The 11,690-nt window shown below is 39.1% G+C and overlaps 1 pseudogene; it reads left to right on the top strand.

The window, feature by feature from the left end:
- The first annotated feature begins 9,544 nt into the window (after window positions 1–9,544).
- On the top strand, window positions 9,545–11,690 carry LOC104857028 (annotated as a pseudogene).

Genomic DNA, 11,690 nt, shown 5'->3' with positions numbered 1-11,690 from the left:
GGTGTTAGGGCCCAGCATCGTGGAGGCCTTTCGGCTGTTCACGCTCCGTGGAGTGGAAGTGAGACTTTAGGTCTTACAATATGGCCCTTTTTATATAGGTTGTAAAGGGGTCTTTTTTAATTTTTAACATAAACTCTGTCTCAAAGTTTTATCAGATGGGCAGGAGTTAGCACAGGAAGGTCATTTTTATTTTTAAATTTTGTAAAATATTTGTCTAATTTTAACTGCTATGATTTTATATTGGTTAAGCCCACTTGAGATAATTTTATGAAATCTCTATAACCTCTGTTACAAATGTTGGCCCATTTGTAAGACCTAAAGTCTCACTTCCACTCCACGGAGAGTGGACAGCCGAAAGGCCTCCACGAGGCTGGGCCCTAACACCCAGCGAGGCTCCGGGAACACGACAGAGAACCGAGAAACCCAGGAAGGAACACACCAGCCTAGATGGTAAAAGACCTTTATTAGTCTGGCCAGACGGCACTCCCGGAGCCAGGTGGCTCAGAGAGGCAACTGCTCAGGGGCTGAGGTACTTTTTATAAGGTTTTTTCTAAACAAAGAGTCAGGGAATTCACAGAACAAGACTGCAAACACATTGCTTATCTTATACAGGAAATGTTCTAGGGTCACCTTTTGTCAAACCATTTGCCCCTGGGCGGGCTGTTAACCAAGGTAGCAATTAGCATATGAAGAAGCACAGTCTGGCCTATTAGCATGGAGTCACTTTAGCCTATTCAAGTCTTACACATTGTCACTGTTTATGGAGAGAGGCAGACCAAACCTTGGGATTTTTTTTTAAATAAAATCTTGTATATCTCTGAAGCCCTCTTTGCTTTTATAGGGAAGGCCTCAGGCCATCTAGAAAAGTATAAACCCACATTAACACATATTTATAACCTTTATAGGGGGTGGGTATAATCATTTAAAGTTTTTGTTCAGTTGTATTTTTGGCTTATATGTCTATTTTAGCATTGTCATTTGTTATTGTATTTTTTTAATTATTGTAGCTATTTTGTCAGATTTTTATATTGTCTTAAATAACTATATTACAACTTGTTTATTTTTAATAAATTTGTCTTCTGTTGTGAGAAGATCACACTTGTATAGACTGTGTCATAGATATACCAAGTGGCAAACAGGAATCTGTATAAACATTTACCCTCTTTTTTTTTTTTTTTTTGTCCAACGGAGAGCCTGTATGAGTGCTCATAGCTCTGCTCACTGAGCTGACCATCCAGTGGGGAGAGGTCCTGCTTGGACCACTTTATCTTGAGTCATCTCTGCATAGCCAGCATAGGGTATTTTATTTTTTATGAAGCTGTTTTCATCCTTGAACAGTATTAAATCAGCCTCACGCATCGGATCTTTTTGCAGATCTGGATAACTGGAGAACAATTCATCAGTGACCCTGAGGCAGTCGTGGTCAGGGGGCCAGGTTCCAAGGGCAAAAAGTAGCAGGGTTTAAGGTTTTAACTGGAGCAAAATATAGGCAGGGATTCTCACAGATGAGGGCCTGATATTATGTGACTCTATTATTTGAGAGCCATTAATGTCATTATTCAATAGTTCTAAAAGACATGGGGAAACTGAATAATCCATTTTTTTCCTAATGTTACCTGGTCAGCTTTTTTTAATTAGCATTATTGCAGCTGCCAGGGCTTATAAACAAGGGAGCTATTTCTTCACAGCTTGATCTAAACTCTAACTTAAATATGCTACTGACTGATTTCATGAGCCTATTCTTTAAGTGAGCACCCTCAAAACACTATGATTTTTTTTAGTCATGTACAAAGCAAAAGGCTAGGTTACATTTAGGATCCCTGATATAGGGGGCAGCAGAAAGAGTTATTTTTAGCTGTTTAAATGTTGACTCTTGTTTTTTTATCCTATAATAATCACTGTCTTTTGGGGCCCTTTAAAGATTTATACATATAGAGAAACTAGATCCTGTAAAAATCTTTTATCTCAAAAATTTTTTCATTTGCTTTTGAGGTTTTTTTTAATCTCTCAAGTAGCATATTCCTTTGGAAACTTTGATTCATAGATATCTGATTTTCTGTGTGCAAATTTGAGCCTTTTTCATGAAACTTTATATTCTGTCTCTTGAAGCAGTGTTAATAGTTTAATACCCTGTGAAGTTTTTATTTATTTAGTACATCAGAAAATTAACAATAATCATAATTTTATGTATGAAACTTTATAACTTTTAATCTAATTTGGTATTTAAAGCATTTTTAACAAAACCTTTTAACTATTTTTTAAAGAAATCATATTTTGAAAATGAGCACCATAAACATATCACAACATATTTAGAATCTAACCCTTTGATGATAACTAATGTAAACATTTTATAACAACATATTTAGCCCTATTTATTGGGGGTATCTTTTCAGAAGGCCATTAGTGAATAATGACCAGAATAAATTTTTCTGAGTAACTGTCTTTTTTGTTAATAGGAGTTTATTTAGACCTGAGTTTATACTTAATTATCTTGACAACATTTTAACTTATAAAACCAGGTTATAAAAATTAACAAATTATTTGAATCTTTGATGTCATTTTAATCAAAATATAATTGGACAAATACTTTTAAACAATTGGACAGACAGACACAAACTTGTAAAACAATTTATGAAACTATAATATGCTCAAATGTATTTGGCCAAGTGAATTACAAAACCTCTTAGTTATGACTAGTCAAAGCTTTTGCAGGTCAATTAACAGATTAGAATCAAAAGGAATGAAAGCTCTTTGCTACAGTAAAAGTAAACCTTTTATAACAAACTTGAAACCAACAAAGAAATATATATAAATCATTTTTATATACCTTTTTTTACATATTTAGGCCTTTTGGTCTTGTATATCTTTTTTAATCTCTTTTTAACAAGACAAACATATAAACTCTTTTTATATCAAAAGTATATCTCTTTTATCTATAGCTTTTTAATATCTTTTTTGTTTCATTTACTATTAACCCTTTATAACAAACTTTAGCTGTAAAAATCTTAACGTTTTTTGGTTGGTTTTTTTTTGTTTTGTTTTGTTTTGTTGGTTTTGGTTTTGGTTTTGGCCTCTAAGCCTTGGTTTTGAAGACCCAGGAAGTCAGATACATAATTTTCTTTCTTTATTGAGTATATTGGTACATTTTAGGTATATAGTACAATTACATTCATTATTGGGATCTTGTACCTTTACATGACAGGTATTGGTTCTCATTTTTCCCCTCTTCTGTGCCCTCCCTTCACCCGCTCCTCCCCTCCTCATTTACGAACACTTTATTTCCATTTTTTCATTTTGTCATATTTTTTCTTTTTCCTTTATTACCTTTCCCCTATCCTTCCCATTTTCCCTACACCTTTAGCCCTTTTCTTCCTATTTCACATAGTCAATTAGCTCATTGGCATCTTATGTACTATTATATCTTTTCACGCCAAAGAAACTATTCGGTATTTATACATGTGTGACTTATTTATTTCACTTAGGAGTATATCCTCAATATGTATCCATTTTCCTATGAATGAATCTAATTTCTCATTCTTTATGGCTGAGTAGTATTCCATTTTATAGAAAAACCACATCTTCTTTATCCAATTTCCAACTGATGGGCAAATGGGCTCTTTCCAAGATTTAGCTATTACAAACTGTGCCACTATAAACATGGGTGTTCATATAACACTGTGATATGATTCCTTTAATTCTTTTGGAAAGATACCCAGCAAAGGGATGGCTATGTTAAATGGAACCTCCAGTCCAAGCTCTTTGAGGTATCTCCATATTGATTTCCATAGTGGTTGCACCAGTCTGCACTCCCACCACAATGGAGAAGAGTTTCTTTCTCCCCACAACCCCGCCAATATTTGTTATTGGTTGATTACTTGATAGCAGCCATTCTTTGTGGCGTGAGGTGGAATCTCAGTGTTGTTTTCATCTGCATCTCTCAAAAGACCAGTGATGTGGAACATTTTTTCATATATTTACTTGATGATTTTACTTCTTTGTCTGAGAAATGTCTGTTCATTTCAGATGCCCAGTTTTGAATTGAGTCTTTATAGCCTTCTTGAACATAAATAACAGACTCACTGAGAGAGAAATTAGGGAAACAATTCCTTTCACAATAGCAACCAAAAAAAATGAAGTATCTAGGAATCAATCTAACAAAAGAAGCAAAAGACCTCTGCACTGAAAACTACAGCACTCTGAAAAAAGAGGTTGAAGAGAATATAAGAAAATGGAAAGATATTCCCTGCTCCTGAGTAGGAAGAATCAACATAGTGAAAATGGCCATACTACCAAAACTGCTATATAGATTAAATACAATGCCAATTGAAATTCCAACACTATATTTCACAGAACTAGAAAAAAGAATCCAAAAATTTGTTTGGAACCATAAGAGACCTAGAATAGCAAAAGCCATCCTAGGCAACAGACACATGGCAGCAGGTATAACAATTCCCAATTTGAAACTATACTACAAAGCCACTGTGATTAAAAAAAAAAAAAACAACAGTATGATATTGGCAAAGAGACAGACCTGAGGATCAGTGGAATAGACCAGAAGACACAAAAACAACTCCAGATGTACTCAGCTACCTCATCTTTGACAAAGGAGCTGACCATCCCCACTGGAGGAAAAATAGTCTCTTTAATAAGTGGTGTTGGAAAAACTGTATCTCAACCTGCCAAAGATTAAAACTAGACCCTTATCTTTCACTATGCACTAAAGTAAAATCCAAGTGGATTAAAGATCTAAATATTAAAACAGAAACACTAAACTTGCTGGAAGTTAAGTTAGGCAGAACTCTTGAAGACACTAAACTTGCTGGAAGTTAAGTTAGGCAGAACTCTTGAAGGCATAGGAAAAGACTTTATGAACAAATCCTCAGTCACACAGGAACTAGCAGAAAGAATCAACAACTGGGATCTCATCTTATTAAAAAGCTTGTGCACTGCAACAGAAACCATCAACAGAACTAAGAGACAATCTACAATGTGGGTAAAAAATTTTTACCAGATACATAATTTTTGAAGTGGTAGAAGTTGATCTTTATTCTAATTATTGGAATTTTTTTCTCATTGGGATATTTTGAGCTCCTGGATTTCTGTTTGGTACCTTTTTATGGACTCTAATTCTTAACTAAACTGTTCATTCATGGCTTGTATTATTTTGTTTAATTCACTTAGCTTTTGATTAGTATCTTCTGTAAAATTCAATGATAATTTTGTCTATTAAGTAGATTGTCTGTTTAATCTTTATATCTTCTTTGAGCTCACCAAGGACTTTATTGATCTGATTTTTGTCACCTCTTTTATTGTTTCAAATAATTCAGTTGTGTGGCTTTTGATTTCCTCCCTTACAATGCCTCATGGGTCAGCTTTGGAAGAGTTGAGAGTTTGGGGAAGCATTTTGTTGCCTTATCTTCTCATGTCTTTTTCTCTTTTTTTGGCCAGGTCACTATGCTTCATTGGTTTCTTTCTTTTTTATTTATTGGTAAATTTTTGTAGTACATAATGATTATGTTCATGATGGGGAGTGGGTACATATGCTTGTGTATTAGTGTGGAACTTTTCACTGATGTACTCTGGATCTAGCTAACTATAGGCCTTCATCACTGGCCCAAGATCCAACTACCTCCATTAATTTGGGAGAAGAGGATGTAGTGTAATTGGCCCAACACCCCATTCTCAAGAATTGGACTGCAGTATTGTTAGTAACATAAAGGGAATCCAGATATTGGCATATAGAGAAATCCAATTAGCAGCAACAACTCTGTCAGCCTGGTCTTAGCAACAAACTGAATATTGACAAACTATAAAAACCAATAATATACCATACTTAACCATAGGAAAGATATCTATAATTATAATACAGATACTAAAACAAACCAAGTATTGACATACAATAAATATTTAATAAATGTAACAACTATACCTCCACTAACAACATAAAAGAATTCAATAGTAAGAGCAGAGTTAACTATTTAAAGATTAACAGGCTTAACGGTCACTTGTATGGATAGGGTGAGGAATAAGAGAATGAAAAGATAATATTTTGTATTTATTTTTTGGGTGGGTTTTTTTGTTTGTTTGTTTTTTGTTTTTTTGTTTTTTTGTTTTTGGTACCAGGGATCAAACTCAGGTCCTTGTGCTTGTGAGGCAGGCACCAGAACCACTGAGCTAAATCCCCCACCCAAGAGTAATATTTTTAAAATAAGCAATGGAAGATAAGAAGGAAGAGAGAAAGTGAGATAAAAGATTCTACTAAAGAGTAAAATGAAATTAATAGAATTAGATAAAGGTAACAGAAAAGAAAAACCCCAGCCACCACCCCCAAAAGAAAATAATATATGCCCAAACCACTTCTCTATTTTCAATGATTTTTTTTCTCTCCAGGATCTACAGTCTTGAAATCCAACAAGTCTTGGTTTGTCCTCCAATGTTTAATCTCTGTGGGTTTATAAAGTGTCCCTCTGCTCCAGAAACCCTCTGTCCATATATCCCAGGTCATAGCAACTTTGAGGTGTGTCCTTGCTCATGTTGGTAAATGGGGAATGCAACCAAATTACTGGTCTCTGTGCTGGATGTAGACAGTGGGGTGGGTTTCAAGTAGACTACTGAACTTTATGCCAGCACATTCAGCTCCAACTACTTCTGAAATCCACACATCCCAGGCTTAGCTTCTCACCACAGAGAGAAGGGCCTTTGTCCTTCCTAGCCTGAACTTAAAACTCTCAAGAGGTCTATATCTAGGCTGCCCCCTCTCCACAACTGTCACTTGTGGCTGTCTCTCACTCAGTCACTGTGGTAGGGTCATTCTGGAAAGCCTGAAGCCAAGTTGTTCTGTGGCTCCATCTTAAACAATTAATCACTTCCCAAAGTGGCCACTGACTTAATTCTTTCAAATATGCTAGAGGCTGCACTGGATTTCTTCTCTGCCTCCAGCCTGCCACAAGGAATCACTTTTAAAGTAAAACCTCACACTCTTTTTCCAGTTTAGAGTAGCCATGGGCTTTTCTTGGGGTTCGTGCTCCTGGCCTAGTTCACTGTTTCTCTCTAGAGCGGCTGATCCTCTGGGTTTACCTTCTCTCCCTGGGAATTGGACTTGTCCACAAGCAGGTTCTGCTGACCCTACTACTGGGGAGTATGTGCTCTCCAGCTACCTTGGGGTGTTGTGGCTCACTAGCTGGGTTGAAGATAGAAAAATCTGTCAGAAAACAACGAGAAAAGAGATAGTAACAATCAAGCTGTCTATTCGATGGGAGAAAGTAACTTCACTATTATGTCAGGGATGGAGAACCTAAGTATGAGGAGGTCAGATTTCCACACTTCTTGTGAAGGATAAAATATGGCAAAAAAAAAAAAAAAAGGTTAGATAAATTTTCAAGAGCCTGAGAGCCACAGCAAGATTTCCTGCATAATGGATTTAATTAAAAAAACAGAAGCCTCAACACAGGTGCCTATTTAAGCTGTGGTGAATTAGGGTCATTAGTGACTTATCTTTACCTAGAGCAATATTGGAGAGGAGCCTCAGGCCTTCCAGAGAATCTAAGAATAGCTTTCTTTTTAGTCCTGTGAAAATTCTAGTGACCATTTTCCATGCAGGATTTTTATAGTTTGTCACTGTATCCCTTGAAGAAGGACCAGAATGTATTTTCAGTAACTGGGCATAAGACTAGGGTCTTGAGGGGATATAGGGCTACCCTTTTTGCCTCCCTGTCAGCTTTTTGATTTCGCAAAGAGACTTTAGACATATATCTTTGGGATCTGTAGCAGACATCCCTGCCCATTACTAGTGGGCTGTGAATGGCACATGCTTCTTGCCTTCCCTAATTCGGCTATATTGTTTTATATCAGGAGTCAGATCAAAGCCCTACATGACTCAAGTGGACATGTCAAGTAGTAGAATTGGGTTAGTATTGCTCTTTTGCTAATGGCTGTCATTTAGGCCTAAGTCCTGGTCTGTGAAGTGGCAGGACTCTGCTTTGTTATGTGCAGCTATGGTCAGTATGACCCCAATTAAAATCCTTTCCCCTGAATTATAGCCTCTAACTGACCTGCTGGCTTGCTTGCTAATTGCACTCAGTCCCAGTACTGGTTTGTTCTGTCCAAGCAAGATAAGCAGTGCTTACTCCCTAATAGCCCTGCCTGGAGCCATCATGCCAGGTGTTCAGCAGTATTTCCCTAGATGCCTTCCAAGTATAGCCAGCTCCCTATTCCTCCCCATGACTGTATTCAATAAGTACTGGATGCGTTTGAGGCCTTTGTCTTTGTTGCCCAGAGCAGCATTGACCAGGTCTCAACACCCATCTTCACTCTGAGTTTCACTTCCTCTCTTTATTCTTTCACCTTGTGCCGTAGTGGCGCACAAGAGGCCAGGACCCACTGCTGGGGTTCTGGCAACATCCCCATCTCCATTCCCTACAGGGATCCCTTGCAATGAATGACAACAACCTGCCTGGGAAGACTAACCCTAAGAGTTGTTGAATCTCCTGTTTATGTTTTACAGATAATTGTTTATTAGTCAGCAAGCTCTTTCTTTTCAAATTGCTGCATGGGCATGTTTGGAGTAGGCATAGATATATATATCGTGCTTTTTCTTGATATCAGTGCCCAAGTAAGAGTGATTAGCACTGCTTTTTGAGCAGAGGTCCCTGGGAGAAGGGGTTTGGCTTCAATGACCTATTAGGAACTGATAACTGCATACTTCCATCGGTGAGGACACCTTTTCATGATCTTGGAGGGACAGATCACTGATATTCTGCCTGCTTTCATAGGTCTGAGAGATCACTTGAGTGATCACCAGAGTGATCACTGGAGATCACAAGAGTGTCTAACTTTTGGACCTGGAAACATCAGAGAGGAAGAAGTAGTTGTAGTGCAAGTTTTGTAATAACCTCAGGGGTGTCTAAAAGCATGGTCTGATACTTGGAAAACCATTATTCCCACTGACCACAAGTAACCTTTTATCTCAAGAATAGCCCAAGCAGGACTCCATAGGACTTCTAATCTTTGTCCTAAAGTTAATTTTGCAGTTTCATCTGTTAATGTAGCTGTAGCTGCTGTTGCTTTCAGGTAGGGTGGCTATCTAGCAGCCACTTTTTGAAAAGTAGATTCTAATGGGCAGTTCTTGTCCTAGCCTTTGGGTCAACACATCCAAAGCAATTCCTTTCTTTTCTAATATGTAGAGGAAGAAGGGTTTTCTTACATCAGATTTTTCCATTATACTATGCATCAGGATCTACTTCTTAGCTAATTTAGTGAGGGAGACCTAGTGTAGTCCCAGCAGGTGAAAGCCATTTGGCCTTTGCTGGAATTTGAGGATTGTTCCCCCAATTTTACTAGGAAATCTTTTCCTAACAAGGAGTAGGACATGTGGAACAATTACAAATCCATGGTTAAATAGTTGGGCTTCAAAATGATATGTGAGAGCAGGAGTAAATAATCTCTAACTAGGGTTCCTCTCAATCCCAACTTGGCTATAGATCAAGAGGAGAGTTTTCCAAAGAAGCAAGTCAACGCATAATGAAGTAATTGAATTGGCTCACTCATGACAACCAACATTATCCAGGGTTCCTCACAGGAGATGGTGATGTTCATGGACAGAGGTACTGCAGGTTCCCTTGGGCCTCTTCAGTGTAGGAAATGAGACTTTTGACTGACCCAGCCTCTCTCTGGGATCAAGGACATGTAACCTTATAGTGCTGTGAGTCAGGCACACTGGCTGCCTCACACTCAGAGCAGGGGCCAAGCAATGCTTTGGTCTAATCATGCGCCTAATGTCCAGACTTGTTACATTTAAAACAAGAACCTCAGAGTCCAGGGATTTAGCTCAGTGGTTCTGCTGCCTGACTTGCAAGCACAAAGACCTGAGTTTGATCCCTGGTACCAAAAAACAACCAAACAAACAAACAAGAACCTCAGTTGTCCTTGAGTTTTCCCTTAGATTACCTGGGTGAGTTTAATGTATTGCCAATTGGGACAGCTGTAATTCTAGCTTTTCTCTTTTGACCGTCCTCCACATCCCAATTGTTGAGCATAGAAAAAACCATGTCTAGCAAGTAGGTCATAGTGTCTGGGATCTCATCTGAAGTTTCTTCAGTAAACAGATGGGAAGATTTATATCCTCCTGAGACAGTTGGGGATCCAAGAACAGGATCATCAGAGATATTTCTTTCTTCTCCAGGGGCTACTCTAAATACCACAGTTTCTGAACTTTTTGAGATAAATGATCACAAAAGCCTGCACATCAGGGATTTCATTCCACCTCCTATGTTTTAAGCAGAAATTATTTAATTGAAAAATATTCTTGGCTGGGCATGGTGGCACACACCTGTAATCCTAGCACTCGGGAGGCTGAGGCAGCAGGATCGCTGTGAGTTCGAGACCAGCCTGGGCTGCATAGTGAGTTCCAGGTCAGTCTCAACTACATAGTGAGACCCTGTCTCAAAAACCAGAAAAAAAAAAGAAAAAGAGAAATAGTCTCATAGTTTCAACTGCCATCCTATAACCATCTCTCACCATTTCCTAGTTCATATTGAAACCAAGCTGTATTGCAATAGTAGATAAGAGGTTCTTTTTAAAATTGGCAGGGTCAAACCTTTACCTCTGATCAACGATATGGCGTAGTGTCAAAAGTCAGTGGCATCTGTGAGGCATGTTCATGAGGTTTCTCATGGCTTATCTTGAAGCCTATAGAGAGATACTTAAGTCTGGGGTCCTTAAGGTGGCATCTCATGCAGAAGAAGACTAAATTTGAGCCCAAAAAGCAACCCTTGTGAGTTTTAAGAATTTACTAGACAGGTAGGTGCCAGCTCCCACTGCCGCCGCTTCTGCCGAGCAGAAGATAGCTGTGCCTCCCACTTACGTTCATCTCGGCAAATCTGCCAGGGACGTCTTCACCAAGGGCTCAGGGTTTGGACTAATTAAACTTGATTTGAAAACCAAATCCGAGAATGGATTGGAATTCACAAGCTCGGGCTCAGCCAACACAGAGACCACCAAAGTGACAGGCAATCTGGAAACCAAGTACAGGTGGACCGAGTACGCCTGACGTTCACGGCGAAGTGGAGCGCTGACAACACCCTGGGCACCGGGATCACCGTGGAAGATCAGCTTGCCCGAGGACTGCAGCTAACCTTCGATTCATCGTTCTCACCTAACACTGGGGAAAAAATGCTAAAAGCGAGACAAGACACAAGCGGGAGCACATCAACCTGGGCTGCGACTTGGACTTCGACATCGCAGGGCCTTCGATCTGCGGAGCCCTGGTGTTGGGCTATGAGGCCTAGCTGGCTGGCTACCGGATGAACTTTGAGACTGCCAAGTCCCGAGTGACCCAGAGCAACTTTGCAGTTGGCTACAAGACGGATGAGTTCCAGCTTCACATAATGTGAACAATGGGACAGAATTTGGTGGCTCCGTTTACCTGAAGGTGAACGAGAAGCTGGACACTGCTGTCAGTCTTGCCTGGACAGCAGGAAACGGGTAACACTCGCTTTGGAATAGCAGCCATGTACCAGGCCGACCCTGACGCCTGCTTCTCTGCCAAGGTGAACAACTCCAGCCTAATTGGTTTAGGACTCACTCAGACCCTAAAGCCAGGAATCAAACTGACACTGTTAGCTCTGCTGGATGGCGAGAATGTCAATGCCGGTGACCACAAACTTGGTCTAGGACTGGAATTTCAAGCATAA

The sequence above is a fragment of the Fukomys damarensis genome, unplaced genomic scaffold (assembly GCF_012274545.1).
Source record: "Fukomys damarensis isolate Sample0158 unplaced genomic scaffold, DMR_v1.0_HiC HiC_scaffold_19, whole genome shotgun sequence".
Taxonomy (NCBI): Eukaryota; Metazoa; Chordata; class Mammalia; order Rodentia; family Bathyergidae; genus Fukomys; species Fukomys damarensis.
Note: the sequence above shows the minus strand (reverse complement) of the source record. Positions and strands in the feature narration are given on the sequence as shown.